Genomic DNA, 19,408 nt, shown 5'->3' on the forward strand with positions numbered 1-19,408 from the left:
TCATTGCTTGATATATAAGATTGCTTTAACCCCTCCACTTCCTAAATGGTATCATACAAACTTAAGTTTTCCTTTTCCTGAATTACTTTAGAGTCAGGTTTCCTTCTTTGTTTATAGTTATGTAGGTTGTTAGGAATGCGAGTAGTGCTATTTTAATAGATTTTTCCACTCAGTGTAGCCTGTGGGTGCTCAGGAAGTTTTTTTTTTATTTTATACAGCAGTTTCCCTGTCAATTGGTAACGATCACTTTTTGTTTGCACAGAAGCTGAGAACTTTGTGATTAGTGGTTTCAAAAGTAGAATGTGAGAAAGGAATACAAAGTCGGTGTGATTTGGGGAATGCTGTGGTTTTTTATCTATGTTCCTGCGAGGTACAGCTTGGAGGGCAAAATGGAGATACTTGGTGATGCAACTTGATTAGTATGTAAGTCAATGTCGGCTGGACAAGAGAAAAGAGAATTTTTTCATAGTAAGCTCACTTGGGATTTGTGCTGTCAATAGTTACTTAAATTCTTACTGCCTTCCATACCTGGGATCAAGATGACTATGCATAATGGTAATTTCTGAGCATACTTAGGAATATTTTCATTGTGCAGTCTCTTAAGTCCTTAGAGGAGTCCTTGAGTTTTATTAAGCTTGCTAGTATATGCTAATTGCAAAAACCAGTTTGAAGCCAAACAATGACTTCCAAATGAAAAGATCAATAATTTTAGAATTAGTAATGGATCGTGCTCTGAGAAGATAACTTGGTTAATTAATTTAATAAAGTCTTTTCACAAAGGGAGCAATTAAACCAAAGTTTGATTATCTCTGCTTGATAATACTTTAAATATTCCATATTAAAGTTACAGGTTTTAACTCTGATGGTACCAAGGGAACCTCTTGATTTATGTTATTCTCTGAAACTCCTTGTCTTTTTATATCATTTGTATAACAAAGCACACATCTTCAGAAATAATGTTGTCTTTTTCCTCGGCTGGGCAAGAAGATATCAACAAATCTGAAGCAATTGTACAGTTGACCGTAATTGTATTGTTGGATATCACAAGGAGGATTGCAATCACATGCTTGTCATGGACTCATTGTCTTTGAGTCCTGGTGAATGCCTCAAATACTGACTTACTGGTTTATTTGAAAAACAGGGCACGGATTTGAAGGGGAGGGCAATGTTTGCAGCAGGAATTCCTCCATGAGACCAATGCATGTCGTGTGTTGTTTGAGCTTGTGCTCTGGGTTAGAGCATGCTGAGGCTCATGCCAAATTGGAGAGCTGTGAATCAGAACTGGGTTAGGGCTGAAGTGGGCAGCAAGGTCTTGAACAAACCTGGGTATGGGCGGCACAACTTTAGTGGCATCACTCAGATACCCACAAATTCTTGGTGTGTAAAAGACTGGGCAGCAATTCTGAGGATTGAGTTCTGCAGCTCAGCTCCTAAACGCCACCCATATTACATTTTATGTGCATTTAGGATCTTGTCTTTAATTAAAAATGAGGCTAAGGTTTGCTTTGATATGCTGCCTCGTGTTAGACAACAAGCTGCTGCGTTCTTGCTGTTCTGTGCACATGGCCAGGTTGGGTGGATGGGTCAGAGTAAAGAACTACTTGGGTATTTCTGCATCTGCCCTGGTCAGGCCTTTGTGTGCTGGGGGAGCATCCCAGTGAGCAGTCTCGTGTGAGACTCACGCTGGTGAACAGGAATTAAACAAGGGCTTTTTCTCTTCTGTGCTGTGCCTAGTAACATAGATGTTGTCAAAATATGAAAACGGTAGGTACTATGAAGGTACACTTTTAAAATACAAGCCATAAATAACTTTTTTTCTGATGTTCTTTGACTCATTTATAATTTATAATATTTAATTTCTCCCATTTCTCATGCTTTGAATACAGAATAAAGAGTTCCTCTTTGTACGGTTTGTATCATTGATCCTAAAACCAACCTGAGTGGAAATCTGTGATCTCAATTTTCCTTTTCTCTCTCTAGTTTAGGATCACCAGCGTCTGCCTGGTGAGAATCCGTGACTTAGATTTTCAGAGAGGGACACTTGATGGTGAGGCCATCTAGAGCAGTGTTTTTCAAGCTTTTTTTATTCATATGTCCTCCTAAACTTACTGGAAAAAAATCTGAGCATTGCCTAACTTCTTTGGGGGAAAAAACGAATCACAAAGGCATTGTGGATTGCTGCCACAATAGTTATCATTTACAATCAGAAAAATGAGGAAAAGCTTTTAAATTATCATTTTCCCAGTGCTGATTTTGTTTGGTTCTTTCCATACCTAGGAATGTATGCATATCTTTCAAAAAAATCTTACTTTGTGTATAGGTTGTTTTGCAAACTGCCGTGTGAAGGTTTGTGACCTACTTGTGACCCAGAGACTGAAAAGTGCTGCTCCAATAGCTACGGTGGTGCAGATAACCTACACCACTAACATTATCTTTTGTCAGAAAAGAAACCGCTGAGTTCTCTGAACTCATGAGAACTGAGCTAGAGGTTCTCAGTTAAACTGATGCTAGTATCTCTTGTGGTATTTTTTTTTAACTTTGTTTTACAAGCCATATGTTGTTGTTTTTTAAAGTGCTTTTACTGGGAAGGAAATAACATAATGCTGTATTTGAATGCACCGAGCAGTCACAGCACTGGGAGGTGCAAGGCACTGACCAATGCTGAAAGGCGTGATATTATTAAGAATTGTAGTATTTTTTTTAGTATATGGCCTAATTTGTAACTTCTTGAAGCTGTGAAAGAGAACAGGCAGCCGAGGGGTTTTGCCCAACCTGCTTGTCATGCCTCCCCTTTGCTGGGAGAGGAGGCTGTGCAATGACTCGATGACTGGCACAGCCGTGGGGCGCTGAGCCCAGGGGACATCTTGGAAGTGACCTGGACAAACACTTGAGGAATGGAGGTACAGCCAGAGTCTGTATGCTGTATAGTTTGAAGACTACATCTTGTGAAGTGCCATTCCCATGTACACAAACTTCTTTTTTTTTTTTTCTTGAGATTGTTGGAACTGGGAGTGTAAGTGCATGTCTGGAAGGAGAGGGCTGTTTTGTCTGAGGAAGCAAGTGATCTCCGCCCCTTGGCAGCACCTATGTAGCTATGACTACAAGCCATACATATGAAAATATAAAAATACATTTCTTAGTATTAAAAGAGTACTTAGCAATGAGAATTAGATATATATTCAAACTTAAATGGCCATACTCAGCTGATGAGAAGAACGATCTTGATGCGTGGTGTTAAATTTTGCATACTTGTGCATCTAGATTTGAATCTTCTGCCTTGAGCTCACTACCAGTGTTGTGTAAATCAAACCATATGTTAGGCATCTTCAAAAGAAAACTGAGCAAACCACAACAGTAATTAAAGTGGGTTTTGAAAAATCAGGCTTTTTTTTTTACTTATTTGAAGATTTATTGCTTTGCAGTTCTGCTGAGAATAAGTATCTTTACATTGCTTTGTGAACAGCATATTTTTTTTCTCAGAGGATCCTAATTCTGAATAAATGCGGGGATCTGTGGTCTTTGTGCCATGTCCATTAGTGTTAAGCGGGGAAAAAACTGTGAAGGGAATTCCCAAATGCAGCAGAATATATTTAGGGGACAGCAAAGCCTACCACTGTCTCAAAACTTTACCTGTTTCATCAGTCTGAAGAGATACAAGTGTTGATAGGTTTAATGAGGTTCTCAAATGACAGGAGGTTGTGTGCTGATGTAGGAGTTGTGTGGTGACTCAGAGACAGCTACATTTGAGTTGCCCGAATGCATTTGTTTTCAAGCAATATGGTTATATTGCTTGAGTTCACCGAAGTAAAGACTGTGTTTTCCATGTGCCTTTCTTTACCAAAAGCTAATGTTGTGCTAGGTAGCGAGTAATTAGCAAGAAGGCTATAAAGAGACGTCCTGGTGAAATTACTGAAATTAGGAGTAAAAGGACTGCATTGCCATTCAAAAACATCCTGTTGAGAAAGACAGTACGTAACATTAGGCTCTACCTCACGTTACAAAAAGACTGGTAGGCTGTAGAATCATAGAATGGTTTGAGCTGGAAGGGACCTTGAATATCATCTAGTTCCAGCCCCCCTGCCATGGGCAGGGACATCTTCCACTAGACCAGGCTGCTCAAAGCCCCATCCAGCCTGGCCTTGAACACTTCCAGGGATGGGGCATCCACAACTTCTCTGGGCAACCTGTTCCAGCATCTCACTACCCTCACAGTAAAGAATTTCTTCCTGATATCTAATCTAAATCTACCCTCTTTCAGTTTAAAAGCATTACCCCTGTCCTACCGTTCCACTCCCTGATAGAGAGTCCCTCCCTGTCTTTCTGTAGGCCCTGATTAAGTACTGCAAGGTCTCCATGGAGCCTTCTCTTGTCCAGGTTGAACAACCCCAACTCTCTCAGCCTGTCTTCTCAGGAGAGATTCTCCAGCCCTCTGATCATTTTTGTGGCCTTTCTCTGGACCTGATCGATACAGCTTGTTTCCAAACCAGATTTTTCTCCCATAGCTACCTTTACTGACGTAAACATTGACTTTGCTTCATGGTCTGCCGGCTGGGTGGGACATGGAGAACCTCTTGAAACTAAGCCTAAGTAATGGGTGTTATGAGGTGTGTTTAATTCCAGTATATTGGAAAGCAAGTCATGTCTCACACTGAGATTCAGACTGTCCAAGGAGCTGTTATCCATTAAAACATGACATCAGCATTTTCTTCCATGAGTTGTAAATCATAGAATCTTTATGGTTGGAAGAGACCTTTAAGATCATCAAGTCCAACTGTTAACCTGGCACTGCCAAGTTACCTCTAAGCCATGTCCCTCGGCACTACATCTACATGTCTTTTAAATACCCCCAGGGATGGAAACTCAGCCACTTCCCTGGGCAGCCTTTTCCAATGCTTGACAACCCTTTCATTAAATAATTTTTTCCTAACATCCAATCCAAACCTCCCCTGGTTCAACTTGAGGCCGTTTCCTCTTGTCCTATTGCTTGTTACTTGGGAGAAGAGACCAACACCCACTTCTCTACAACCTCCTTTCAGGTAGTTGTAGAGAGTGATAAGGTCTCCCCTCAGCCTCCTTTTCTCCAGGCTAAACAACCCCAGCTCCCTCAGCTGCTCCTCATGAGACTTGTTCTCCAGACCCCTCACCAGCTTTGTTTCCCTTCTCTGGACCCGCTCCAGCACCTCAATGTCTTTTTTGTGGTGAGGGGCCCAAAACTGGACACAGTACTTGAGGTGGGGCCTCACCAGTGCTGAGGACAGGGGGACGATCACTTCCCTAGTCCTGCTGGCCACACTATTCCTGAAACAGGCCAGGATGCTGTTGGCCTTCTTGGCCACCTGGGCACACTGCTGGCTCATATTCGGCCACCAGTCGACCAACACCCCCAGGTCCTTTTCTGCCAGGCAGCTCTCCAGCCACTCTGCCCCAAGCCTGTAACGCCGCATGGGGTTGTTGTGACCCAAGTGCAGGACCCGGCACTTGACTTTGTTGAACCTCATACCGTTGGCCTCGGCCCATCGATTCAGACTGTCCAGATCCATCTGTAGAGCTTTCCTTCCCTCAAGCAGATCAGCACTCCCGCCCAACTTGGTGTCCTCTGCAAACTGACTGAGGGTGCACTCGATTCCCTCTTCCAGATCATTGATAAAGATATGAAACAGAACTGGCCCCAACACTGAGCTGCCTCTCTAACTCAAACTTTGAGGCAAAACACCATAAGGTAACATTTCTGGGTTTTGTTGCCTCTGTTTCCCCATCTGTAAAATCCTATATCCATCCAGCAAGTGTGTTGTCCTACTTGTAAAGTTCTTGGTCTTGCACGAGAATGCTATTTAGATGGCACAGACATTATTTTTGTTAATGGGGCTTGTGGTATAATTAAAACTGCCTTATCTTTTTTTCCAAGTAGAAGGTGGTATTAAAATCATCATGATGTAGATAAATAAGGATGTTCAAGTACAGTATGGGATACGTTAAAGAGCACCGTAGTCATTATCTGTCAACTTTTGTTCTTTCCTTCTTCATTTTGTTGTTCCTCTTGTTTGGGGGGCTGTGCAACTAGATATGAGGGTACTGTGACACGTGGGTCCCAAACAGCTAGTGTTTCTGTTGAAATTCACGTGTAGGGATGTGATATGTAACAAAGCAAGGAAATACTGGTGAGATCACACCAAGTGACTGTTAGGTGTAATTTGGCAGGTTTAATACTAGAAATGTTTACAGGCATCTTGTTAACTAGGGGGAAATTTTCCAGATTATTTATATTATTGTGTTAGTGTTCACACTGTAGTTTCTACACTGTGATTCTGTCTGTCATGGATTCCAAGATTTCAAGCCTTAAAAAACTAAAGCGTACAAAACCTATGGATTTCAATCCTGCTAAGATTAGCATTGAAACAAACTCTTTTAATCTATATGACTTTCTTAATCCTTCTATGAAATTCGAACAATTCAGTTTTTCCTGCTTCCTCCCTGTTGACCTTTACTATATGGAAAGTATCTTTGGAACATATATTTAAAACAGGAGTTCAGAATCATGAGCAGACACCCACGTGCGCTCATCGTCTGGAATTAAGTTACTTTCATGACAAAACAGGGTGTAGCATAAATCTGTTTGGATGTATCATTTTAATTAAGCAAGAATTGCTTGTAGAAACACTGGTCAGGTTGTGTTGGTTTTTTTTTTTTTTTTAATAAGGGAAAAGATGATGCAAGTGTAAATTGTTGTAATGCTGAAATACTGTAGGTGTAGTTTCAGTGGAAGTACAATACAGTCAGGACTAATGTCTCTGATATCTCATTCTGCTTGTTATTTGAAGGTCGTAAAATACCATTTCAGAGCACATGCTAAAACTTGCCACTATATTGTTTAAGTGTATCATATGAATATTTAATTTAAAGAAAATATTAAAAAAAGAAAAGGCTTATTTTTCAGGGCTTCATCAAACTATGCTCACCTATAAATGGTGCCTGGCGCAAACTGTGACAGTTCCCTTTAAATTCTGTGGAAATTAAATAAGAGGAAGCTTGTCAGGATTTTGAGGCTTGCTATGTATTTAGACAGTTCAGCTCCTAACTGTCTGGATTTGAGACATCCTGAAGTCCATTACCTATCTCTGTGTTATTCCTCAGCAAGAATTGATCTAGCCTGATACACTGGCAAAGCAAAACTTTAATTGTCTGTCAGTACTGCACTTGAATGTACGTGTCTTTTTATGGGAAGGTAGTCCTGTTTGCAGTAAAATCACCCTTTATTTCAAAGCTGTGCAGTGAAATAATGATAATGTCATAAATCTGCAGGTATGTCTGAGAGCAGTAGCTAGCCCTCTACTACAGGCATGTTTCCTGTGTAATATTGAACTTAATCTGTAGGGACTTCCAAATTGGGAAAGCCAATGTGTACAGTACTGTATTTATAAATCTAGGTGATGTCAAGCTTTCTGTTGCAGAAGAGGAAAGTGCTGGATTTACTAAACCACGTTATTTCTGTGACGCCTGCTAATCTCTTTTTCTTGTTTCTTTTCTTTCACCACAACACTAAATGCCCTGTAGTATCTGTATGATTTCAGGCAGCAATCCACTTTGTTAGTTTATTTCCCCTGGGTGTATTTGGGGTATTTTTTGAAGTCAATTTAAAAATTGCATGGATCCATTTGAAAGGAATACAGCACTTTCCGTTCAATTTTGCTGTACGAGAGCCTCTAGCAGGCTGGATTACCAGAGGCACATAACTTCTTGGAAACCTAGTGTGGAACGGTAGAGCACAGCTCAACAGGAAAGGTGGTGCTAACACATCATGGCTCTGGTATGTGATGCTCTGGGTGAAGACTTGCAAGACCAGGAAAAGAAAATAATGTATAAGTAATATCTGCACTTAGTCACCGAGTCTGTTTAGGCAGATACCGCTGCTTCCACTTATGCATTTGCAGGTAATTGAGCAAGGCAGTGAACACTGCTAGCTTAAGTCACGGATTTTCAGTTGCACCTTGAACTTTGAAGAGCTGAACTCACTGAAACTTTAGTTGAGGCTGAACCTCTGATTTTTCTTGTCATTAAATAAAACCATCTGGAGATTAACAAGCTGGGTAAAAGCAAATTTACTAATTTTGTGTTTTCCAAACCAGAGCTGATTAAAATGTTCAGCTCAAATCTGCAAGGATCAAGGCTGCTCAAGACGCTACGTGAGAGCTCTGCAAGAGGCAACTAAATGGCAGTGGCAACTGGTGAGCATCCTCCCAGACCTAGCTGTCCCTCTGCAGCATGTCCGCTCTTTCTGCTGACCAGTCAGCATGACTTCTAGCCACAAAGAAGATCTTGCGTGTTACTTCTGAACTGGTGTGCTGTGCCCAGTGGCTCCTGTCACAGCAGCACATCTCTTTGGTCACATCTCACCTAAAGGCTTGGAGAGCAATTTACTAAACCCTGTGAGCACTTGCGTTCAGCCTTGCTGACTCTTACAGCTACTGAGCTCAGCGATGGCTGGGCGGCTTCCCTCCCACCCACTCTTCTTCCTTCCCCAGCTAAGCAGCTGCGAGCTTTGTATCCGAAAACATGGCAGCCTTGGAGACGGTCCTGCCAGAGTTACTGTCCCTTAAAGCTGTGCCATCTGTAAGACAAGTCCACTGCCACTCAGGATTCAGAGAGAGAAGTCCTCTGAAAAGCTGACCTGAGCTAACACATCCCCAAACACTTCTCACTTACTTACCTGAAAGCTCCTCCTCACCCTCGATGCTGTTGTATGCATTTCCATTTCCTATTGCCGTTCCCCAGTTCTTGGTGCTCGCGTCTCCTGTCACAGCTCACTAGAGAACATGTGCCGGTTTCTTTCTTGCCTCTCAATTCCACAGGTGCTTGTGCCTAAAGGCCACCACAGTGGTACCATTTAGGTGTTCTCTTCTGCCTTAAATCTCACTACAGCTTGTGGATGATCTGTATTTCCATATCTGGATTTCTAAAAGATTTTGCATACCTGTTTTGCCATGGCCTTAGCATTTAGTTTGGGTCTTGCTCCATACTAAAACCAGAAGGACTTTTTGTCATCTTCTGCCAGGGAAAAGTGATTGAACATCAAGCTTTCCATTTCTTAATAGCTTTTCTTGTGATAGCTGTGGAAATGCTGTTATGACTGAACAGAAAAAGTGGGTAAATAGGTTTGCAGTCCAGAGATGTATGCTCTACTCTTCTGCTGTTATTTTTATAAGACTTGTTCTTATTTTAATTAAGGTCCTTGTTCAATTTTGAAGAAAATGTTTTACTGTGTTCTGTGATATAATTGTTAAAATAAGAATTTGCCTCACTCAATAAGCAAGAGGAAGAATTCATGTGCTCAGCCCACCATGTATGTGGCAATATCGCAAATGCAAGAAATTGTCCTCATTGCTTTGTTTATGTTCCCTGCAGAGACTTGAAGTACAAACCAGCTCACCAGTTTATGAAATCAAAGGTAAAGCTGACGTATCACCTGCCTTGCCTAAGGAAAGAGATAATAATTATGAGACTGTACTTTAAAAAATGGTGGGGATCAGTTCATATATAAAAGAATATAAACAAGCCTCCTGCTGGCAGTGTGAAGAACCCTGTAGAAATGTTGGATTTGTTCATGTGTGAGTAGAAGGTGTTTCTGCTAAAATAGACCTCCAGCTTTCTCCTAAGTTCCTGCACAGCTTTGGAAAAAGCTGCAAGTAGGGAGTCAGAGCTAACGGATTTTACAATTAAACACTTTTTCTGACTTACAGGACTCTAACTCTTGATCAAGATGCATGACATCTCAGATAATGCCATACAGCTTGCTGATTGACAGTTGGATAAACACAGACTTCATAAGGATTATTGCTTGATTTTCATCATGTCTTGCACATTTGACAGGCATGCAATCTATGGACCTTAGGATGCTTTTGAAATTTGCCTCCTTAGTGGCCTGGGCTGATGTTGAGCTTCGCTGAAACGAGGTTTCCTTTGTGTTCAGGTGGTGTAAAGATTTCACTGTTTGATCTGCTTGCGGGCTCGTATGTTTAGTGAGAAATGTAAGTTCTTCAATTTTACAAGGGTATCTATCTTTAAGCCATTTTAAGCCATCAAGAAAAATTTTGTGGGAAATTTAGTTTAACTGCAGTGGCCATGTTGAGGATGGACTGACTCATGAGTGATAAAATTTTGGATGTGTTTGATGAAGTGTCATTCAGATAGAGTTGTAATCCTGTTGGGACAGAGGTGATGTGATTTCTCCTAGTAAATGAGACATCTAAATGGAGTCCTCTTTTAAGGAAAACACAGCACCAGAGGATACTGCAGGTGTGAAGCACAGAGTCTTGCAGCTCATGCCAAGTAATGCTTCTTAAATGATACACTGGGGCACTATTTTATGTAACTTGCCATCAGATGACATAAATTCTCTGACAACTCTTAACTACACTGAAGCAGGCAGTCTTGGAATAGGTTGTAGTACTGGAGCCAAGCAGTTAATCAGGTGTAACATGAGGCTTTGACATGATTTACTGCCTGCTGGTAGCTTGTACTGGGACTGTATTGTCCTTCTGTGTGTACTGTATAATAGTTTTAAGCTGTCCTTGGACAGGGTCCTATTGTAAACAAGCTGTCTGGCTTAACTGGGATATCCTGTAAAAATATGTTAATAAAAACTGAAGTCATTGTAAAGGATCCTGCTCATACCATTTCTGCTTCCCAAACTATTCCCACAAGTACAGCACATGCCCTTAACTCTTGCTGCGCTGGTGCTTTGCTGATGCCTGCTCGTGTTGTAATACTTGTTGCAAAACTGTTCAATCATCACATGCCATCTCAGCTGGCTGCTGGTGTGCGTGAATTCTCTCGTGCCTTGGCTTACACAATGTAGAAATTCCCACCAAAATAAAGTTTGTTCTCAGGGGGTCACATAATTTTATTACCACTGGTTTTATTTCATGTCCGTTCGTGTCTCTGCTTAGTCAGGTCTATGGACCGAGTTTTGAGCAGTGCTTTATTTGGGTTAAAGGAGTTTTAAATGAGGTAACTTGGTATTAGAATATTATGTCAGGTCCTTGTAGCCTGGAGCTAGTAGGTCAAGATACAACAGCAAAGCCTTACATGGAGTGTAATTTTCAGAAGGAGGTTCTGAGAGACGTCATTCGCTGAGGGCAGCCTTTACTAGACTTTTGAGCTAGGGAAGGATGCTGAAAATGTGAGTTCTTGCAAAATGAGGTGTCATTCCTTTAAAAGGAGAGGTGTGCCCAAGTGGGTTTAGACATACAGAATTTCATGGGGAAACAGATGCTGAAAAGTGCGTGCTGAAAGTCTTGTCACACAAATCACTGAATTTTATAGGAAGGGTGAGACGTTTAGGAGATCCTCAGAGGCGATGGTGACCTGCAAGATGGGTCCTTGTCTTACTAACCTGCCTATGATTCCTGGAGGAAGATCTTGAAGTTCCATGAGGAGGTTTCCGAAGCAGAGTGTGATGCTTTGGAAATGTTTCTAGTTCCTCCCTTTATTCTGCTGAGTACTCTGCAGAGCACAAATCCACTGGAATACGGGTACCAGGATTTTAGCAGGACCTCAAAGGGACCCACTGGTGGCTCTAGAGAAATGCATCAATTCCAGCTTGCGATAGCCCCCTTTCACCCCACTCATTTTTTTGATAACGGCGAACTTGTGATATGCTTTGTTTTGTAAGTTAACGTGTAATTTTGAATGTAAAGCAGGCATCAAATCTTTTTAGTAAGGATTTGGATCCTCCCCATCGATGGAAACAACACTTGTGGGTTGTGTGTGTGTGTGTGTGTGTGTGTGTGTGTGTGTGTGTGTGTGCAGCTGTTGAAGGCCATTAAAAAGTGACCTGAGCCCCTCTGAGAGCAAACCTGGGGTTAGCTGTAAATTGATATCACAGATCTCCATAGTTTTCGTCTCAAACACTAATTTCATATTTCTAAATGGCAGACTTTTGCTAAATGTTCTTATTCCAGGTATTGTGGTTACACTAATCTTTCATGTACTTTTAAAAATAGACTGCACAGCAAGTCATTGGCTGTGGGTACAATTTAATAATTGAAGAGTTAATCTTTCAAATCTGAAAAAGAAGAATGAATATCCCTTGATGTATTTCCAGCATAGCAGTAAATTTAAAACTTATCCTAAAAATAAGAAAGAAAAAAAAGAAAAATGGTGACCATTTTGATTTTATATTACAAAGGGCCACCTGAAAAATTATTTTTCTTGCTTGGTTTTTAAACTTACGGGTGTGTGTTGTCTTTGTTCTGGAAAATGCTTGTCACAATGCTATAGTACTTGCTGTCATGATTGTGCTGCTTTACAGGTTCAGTAGAACTTGGAAAACTTTTGGAGGTGTGAGAGAGAACAAGATGGCAGGTGCTAATCTGGGTTTGAAAGAAGCTTGCAAGCATGCGTCCCGTGGTGCAAACACTGTGTGATGTCTTTTTTTCCCTTGATCTGATTAACTTAAAGTTACTGTAGTGAACTTTAAAAGATGGACATGCTGGTTGTTTTTTATGCGTCAGTAACAAAATTACTTGGTCAAGATGGTGGGGTTGGGCATCTGAGGCAATGTGTTTGCCAGAGAAGAAAGGAGTACTTTTTGGTGGAGTAGTAACCTGCAGAGAGATACTTCTCTGTAAAACCCTGTAGCTAACCAAATCCAGTTATAGTGCTTTGGGATCACAGTGGAGACAAAGCAGAGGTATTTACCTCAGCTAACAGCTCGGGACAGAAATGGTGCTTGCCCAGGGCTGAGGGGCCAGCAGCAGAGACCTGGCGCTGATGATGACCTCAAGTGTTTCTGCCGACATGAAAGCCTTGCGTGACCCCTCTCTGCAAGGTTTTGTTGAAACAGCAACTGCAGGAGTTAGAATCCGTAGAATTGTCTAGGTTGGAAGGGACCTTTAAGATCATCAAATCCAACTGTAAACCTAACACTGACAAAACCAGCACTAAACCATATCCCTAAGCACTATGTCTACCTGTCTTTTTAATATCTCCGTGGATCGTGATTCCACCACTTCCCTGGGCAGCCTGTTCCAATGCTTGACAACCCTTTCTGTGAAGAAATTTTTCCTAATATCCATCCTAAACCTTGCACGACTTGAGGCCGTTTCCTCTTGTCCTATCGCTTGTTACTTGGGAGAAGAGACCAACCCCCACCTCTCTATACCCTCCTTTCAGGTAGCTGTAGAGAGTGATAAGGTCTCCCCTCAGCCTCCTTTTCTCCAGGCGAAACAACCCCAGCTCCCTCAGCCGCTCCTCATGAGACCTGTTCTCCAGACCCCTCACCAGCTCCGTTGCCCTTCTCTGGACTGGCTCCAGCACCTCAGTCTTTTTTGTGGTGAGGGACCCAAAACTGGACACAGTACTTGAGGTGGGGCCTCACCAGTGCTGAGTACAGGGGGACAATCACTTCCCTCATCCTGCTGGCCACACTGTTCCTGAAACAGGCCAGGATGCTGTTGGCCTTCTTGGCCACCTGGGCACACTGCTGGCTCATTTTCAGCTGGCAGTGGACCAACACCCCCAGGTCCTTTTCTGCCAGGCAGCTCTCCAGCCACTCTGCCCCAAGCCTGTAACGCCGCAAGTGCAGGACCCAGCACTTGGCCTTGTTGAACGTCATACCAGTGGCCTCAGCCCATCGATCCAGCCTGTCCAGATCCCTCTGCAGAGCCTTCCTACCCTCAAGCAGGTCAACACTCCAGCCCAACTCGTTGTCATCTGCAAACTGACTGAGGGTGCACTCGATTCCCTCTTCCAGATCATTGATAAAGATATGAAACAGAACTGGCCCCAGTACTGAGCCCTAGGGAACACCACCTGTGACCAGTCACCGACTGGATTTAACTCCATTCACCACAACCCTTGGGGCCCGACCCTCCATCCAGTTTTTTACCCAGCAAAGAGTACTCCTGTCCAAGCCACGGGCAGCCGGTTTTCTCACTGAGGAATGGTTTGATGATGGTGATGACGGCAGAGCTGCAGAAGGAACGGAGTGTCTAACCAGGCTGGTTAGCTCTTTGTTGGTGGCAGCGTGGCTCAGCCCTGGAGAGCCCAGAGCAGCCACCCTGGCTATGTCGGTTCAGCAGATTTTCTACGCTCTTGTGTTGATGGACAGCTGTTCCCCCACAGCAGCTCCTAGGTATTTTGGAGACCTTTGGGTAAGCCCATGAAGCACTTCATCAGGTAAGAGTGAATAATTTTGAGGTGGCAGAGTGTTAGAAGGCACTAAAAATTTCAATAGGCTGAAAATTGTGGGTAGCAGTTGGCCACCAGCTGGGGTCCACTCTTTAGCTTACCTATATTTGCAGTCGCCTGATTACTGCCACTTGGCAGGAGTCACCCAAAAGGATGCAGGAGGTGAAAGGCCATATCCTTAAGTTCACAGAAGTGTTTCATTTTTAAAAGACTGTGTTTTATTAGTTTTCTTGATTCCTTTGACCTGAACCAATTCCAACAGCTCTTGAAGCACCCATGCAGGGCAGTGATTGCTGATTTTCAGTGGGAATATGGAGCTGATGAGCTAGTGTGTACCTTTGTTACCTGCTTGTGTGATTTTTTTTTAAAATTTTTTTAAAATTTGTTTTCTGTTTTTTTTAACTGCTAGCTTAATGAAAACACAAGGAATGGAACCTAATTTTTACAAGGTGACTGTCTTCAGAGCAACAACAGCAAAAGCAATCGTGAAACATTGCACGTAAACGAACATCAATAACTATTGGAGGGAAATACACACAAAATGCTCTTTTTTAATAAAATAAACTGTTGTCATTCCCTAACATACTTCTTTTTATTTTTGTTCCTCAGCTCCTGTCTGTGCCAGTTTGTTATGGGGGTTGCACAACCTATTTTCAGCAAGGTAAAGTTGAATGCTTTCCCATTCATATAAATAGGTGATGAACCGTGACCTTCAGAATATCGTTTATTCACTCAAATGTGACAGTCAGGATAGTCATGTCTTGCAAAACATTTTGCCCTAACTTGTCTCTGAATTTTTCATTGACGAAGTTCAAATTCATCCTTCGTTTCCCTCCCTAAGCCAAGGAGGCTCAGGAGGGAGTCATGGCAGAAGGTTAAAGCCTATTGTATAATTTGGTATTTAAGCTGCATGCCTTTTGCATACAGTAAAAGCATCAGGGATTAATGAAAGCATTTTAATGGATTTCTATATTCATGAATCATAGCAGAACCATGAGATCACTAGAGATAGCCTGACTACCAGATTTTCAGACCGGGTAATGCTACGCTATATTATCGAGTATAGTTTTTCTATGCATGTGAAAAATTACCTGGTAAATGAATGGTGTTTTTATTTTCCGCGTTGTATTGTTATACTGTATTGAATGCGTGATAAGGCTCATCAAAATAATTTTGACAGATAGAGAACTGATATCTTAAATTTATCACAAGACCAATGCTTTGCCTTCTATCATTTTTCTGAAAAGCTGAAGTTTCATTCCGTTCTTTGAAGGTCCTCTATACTGCTGGAGGGAGTCATAAGGAGTATTTAATACAGATGGAAATCAGACCTATCCAGGAGACAATAGCCCTGTTCATAGCTCTGTTTTATAAAGTCATTAAAAAATGAGGATGACGACTTCAAAATAGCAGAATGAACAGACATGTCCAAACTCCATTAGAAACTGACCAAGCTGGACAGAAACTCACTTTTTCTTATAAAGTGATAATTGTTTCCTATAAAGACAAAAAGCATTGGTCGATGGCTTACAATTCTTTGTAAAATCTTTACATGTTTGCAAATGATGCATGGCTTGCAAAAATTAAGACCTAGAGAATACAAGATTTAAAACATAGCACTAGACCAAATTGACTGTTTTAGGGCATGGGGGAGAATTCTCATCTAATTACTCCTATGCATATTTTTTTTCAGTTTTCCTGATTTAGTTTCAAAACATAGAAATATCATTTCCCCCCCTCTCCTGATTACTCAAGACATTTTTATTATTAAAATACATTTTGTATAATTACTTCACTTAGCCTTACAGCCTCCCCTTTGAGCACCTGTGTTAATTATACTGAAGCATGCTATGATTTTGCTGGCTTAAAATTTCCAAGACTGGATGCCAGTAGCAATGTGTTTGGCTACTGCCTTACTCTAGTTCTGCCAAAGCAGAAACTCCCCAGGCTATTCACTTCTGATTTTTTTTTTGGGGGGGGGCAGAAGGAGTATCAAACCTTAAAACAAGCAATGCATGATCCCGTGTTAGTTTTGATTGGCTTTCAGACTCATTTATCAACACAAGTCCCTTCCTCTCTGCAAAAATGGTACACAGGAGTTCCGTAACAATGGAAAAAAATTCTGCCTGCATTAGCAATGTGAAGGGAAGGGATCGGAGTAGGGCCAGCATGAAAATGTTATGGCGGTGAATATTAAGCCCTGCAGCCAGTGTTTACAGCTGTAGAGGATGTTTTCTTGTAATCTTATTCTTGTCTTTATAGTTATTATACTGAGTAACTTATTCTGTTTGCTCAGGAGATGTCTGTGTTTGGCATCCTAGGGAGCTGGAATATGTAATGCTTTCTTCTTTTTTAGGAAGAGTACACTGAAGAAAGAGAATAAAACAATATTTTATGCATCCCTTGTGCAAATAAAGTGAGTTACCATAGATTACTGTTATGTTTGAACTCAGCTATAGCTAACTGGTTAACAAGGAAAGGGGTGGGGTGGGGAAAGGAGATACTGCTCAAGATTTTTTAACACAGATAACGGAAGGACACAAGCAGATGAGCAGGATTTCTCTTTTTTGTTTACTCTTTAAGTGCCAACTGAAAAAATGTGACGTCCAAGATGAGCAGTTAGGACATGAGTACAGGTATGCGTGGTTTCCCTCGCTAAAATTAAAAATTGCTCAATATTAAATTAAACGAGTGATTATGCCTTAAACCACCAACTCTAAGGGAATGCCTGCAGCAAGGACTAAAGCACAACTTCAGCTCATGCAAGCAGTCCTTGTTACGCTCCGTTCTGCCATGACTATGCCACTGGATATCAGAGGTTGCTCTGGGGCTCCCATCCACGGTAACAGCTGCTGTAGTTGGTAGGTATTCCCCTAAGTTTAAAAGGTCAGCTGGCATCTGGGGCAGACTGTTTCTCTTCTCCTTTCTCTTATTTAGCTTACATTTCAGTGGATCCTTTAGGAAAATATGAGCTGAGGGCAGCAGTTTCCTCAGCTGTGTTGTAGTCTTCTGCTAATGAGGACAGGCAAGCTGTGTGTCTCCTAAAGGAAAAATGTGCTATTTAAGTGATAATTGGATGTTCTAATGTTAGATGTCAGTGTGGTGGTGAGTTTAACCCTGTGGGAAGCAGTGGCATGGTCCTGCTCTGTGCTTGGGCTTCCGGAATTTTGTCGTGCTATATGCTTTTTCTTAAGTACAGAGATAAAATTATTCTAAACAAAATTCACTGAAACAGGTATCTGTTTTGAAATGTCCATGTAAGGTGGACAAGGGACGATTATGTTGACAGTGACATTTCCATCACATCTTTATGTAAATAGCTTTGAATCTGAGCTTCGTGATGTGTTGTATTTGGAGTGGTGGCAGATTAAGAGCTTTGGAACAAAACCAGACTTTCCTGAGAAAGTTTTCATGCAGACGGAGGATCAAGTTGAAAGGTGAAGTCCTTCACCACCTGATACCTGCAAAACTCCAGGTTTAGAGCATTATTTTCAGAAAGCAGTTTATTTACTGAATGTGAATTTCGCTGAATTTCCTAAAAGTTTGGTTGCAGTGAGGGCTGAAAAAGCAAGAAGGTTAAGAGGCTGCAGAAGTAGCTGCAACCCTTCTTCCACTTCTGTTGGAAAGGATGCAGAGGACTAAATGAGTATCACTGGCAAGGAAGAGCGTGCTTGCGATTAGTTGAATCTTGCTTGCAGAGGCTAGGGCTTTTTTCTGCAGGTGGTTGAACATATTAATTGGTATTTCATACCCCTTTCTATGCCCATCTTTCTGTTGCAACTTTTTTCTTCAAAAACGTCAAAGATAAAACTGCAGTATTAGTGAAAAAGTCAATAATACAGATGCTGAGTGAGCCAGAGCAATAAGAAAGGCGTCTACCCTGAGGGAAGGAGTGGGAAGCCCCGGTGTAAGATACTGAATGTTTCAACAGTGATATATCCGTAATTAATAAATTCATGAGAAGCTGTTGTGCAACAGTACACAGAACAGATCAGTGAGTAAGCATCTGAAAAGCCTTGTTTTAGTAGATTAATAATTATGCAGGGCTATTCTAATTTCACAGGACATATTTTAGTATATGATCTGAACCACTATATATGAAAAGTAGAAGTTCAAAAGGCTTCATAAAAATCTGATATTAGTAGAAACAGTTTCATGATTAAAAAATTGCACAAAAGCCTTTTTATTAAACACCTGTATGTTTTTTGCAGCAATATTGCAGGCTACTGGCATAATCAAAAAACAATAAAAAAGTAATGAAAGGATAAAATGAACCTATATAAATTGACCTCATAAATGAGGTGAAGAGACTAGTTTTCAGAAGGGTTTTTTTTTTAAACTGATGTGATACTTAGTTTCCAGTTTTCAGTATGGCTTTTAATTTGGAATCCTCTGCTCCTAACATGGGCAAGGAATAGCAAAACCATAGCTAACATTAGTACATCCGGTTGTGTTTGCTTTGTTACCTTTGGCACAAAGATTTAGCATCTCTTTTTAACTTTTAGATGCAGAAGCACAAAGCAAAAGCCTTTTAGAGTGGGTTTTCCAGTAGTGTTTTCCAGTAAGGCTCCAAGATAGTTTCCTTTAGTCTCTGGGTATACAAGGACAGCCCAAAACTCAGCATAGGTGGCTGAGGCAAAATTGCATCAAATCCTGAACATTTTGCTATCTAAAGTCCAGACTTCAAGTCCAGCCACCGCCACTCAGGATAAGCTCATTCCTTTTGGCATGACCAACGCTTAGCAAATAAAATCTGGCCGTTCAAAAGATTGAGGACATGATAAACTCAGATATTTGCCCATATCACAGTCTGGATGTTTAAACAAGACCGAGTTGTTCATTAACATTGATAGACTTTAAAGGAAATCCTTCCTTACATCTGAGCTTGATTAAGGCCTCATGCCCCTCAAAGTGCAGTGTCAGGAGGTGAGCAACTGCAGACTAATCAGGGTTGATATCCTAGTTTCTGCTCTGAAAAAAAACCCTAAACCAATGCATTTTCCTCACGAGCTTTGAAATCTCAAAGTGGCAACAGTTGGTGATTGTTTGTATGAAATGTGCAGTGGTCTCTGCAGTGCTCCTTCATTCCTCTGAGCCTGTCTCTGCTGGAGTTTCTCACATGGAGAAAGTTATCTATTCTTTAAACAAGAAAATGTAAATTAATGTCTTTTGTAGGAAACATGCTGAATAAGGATCTCCTACAGACCTAGTTCTGTATGTA

Source organism: Larus michahellis, chromosome 7 (assembly GCF_964199755.1).
Source record: "Larus michahellis chromosome 7, bLarMic1.1, whole genome shotgun sequence".
NCBI classification, from domain to species: domain Eukaryota; kingdom Metazoa; phylum Chordata; class Aves; order Charadriiformes; family Laridae; genus Larus; species Larus michahellis.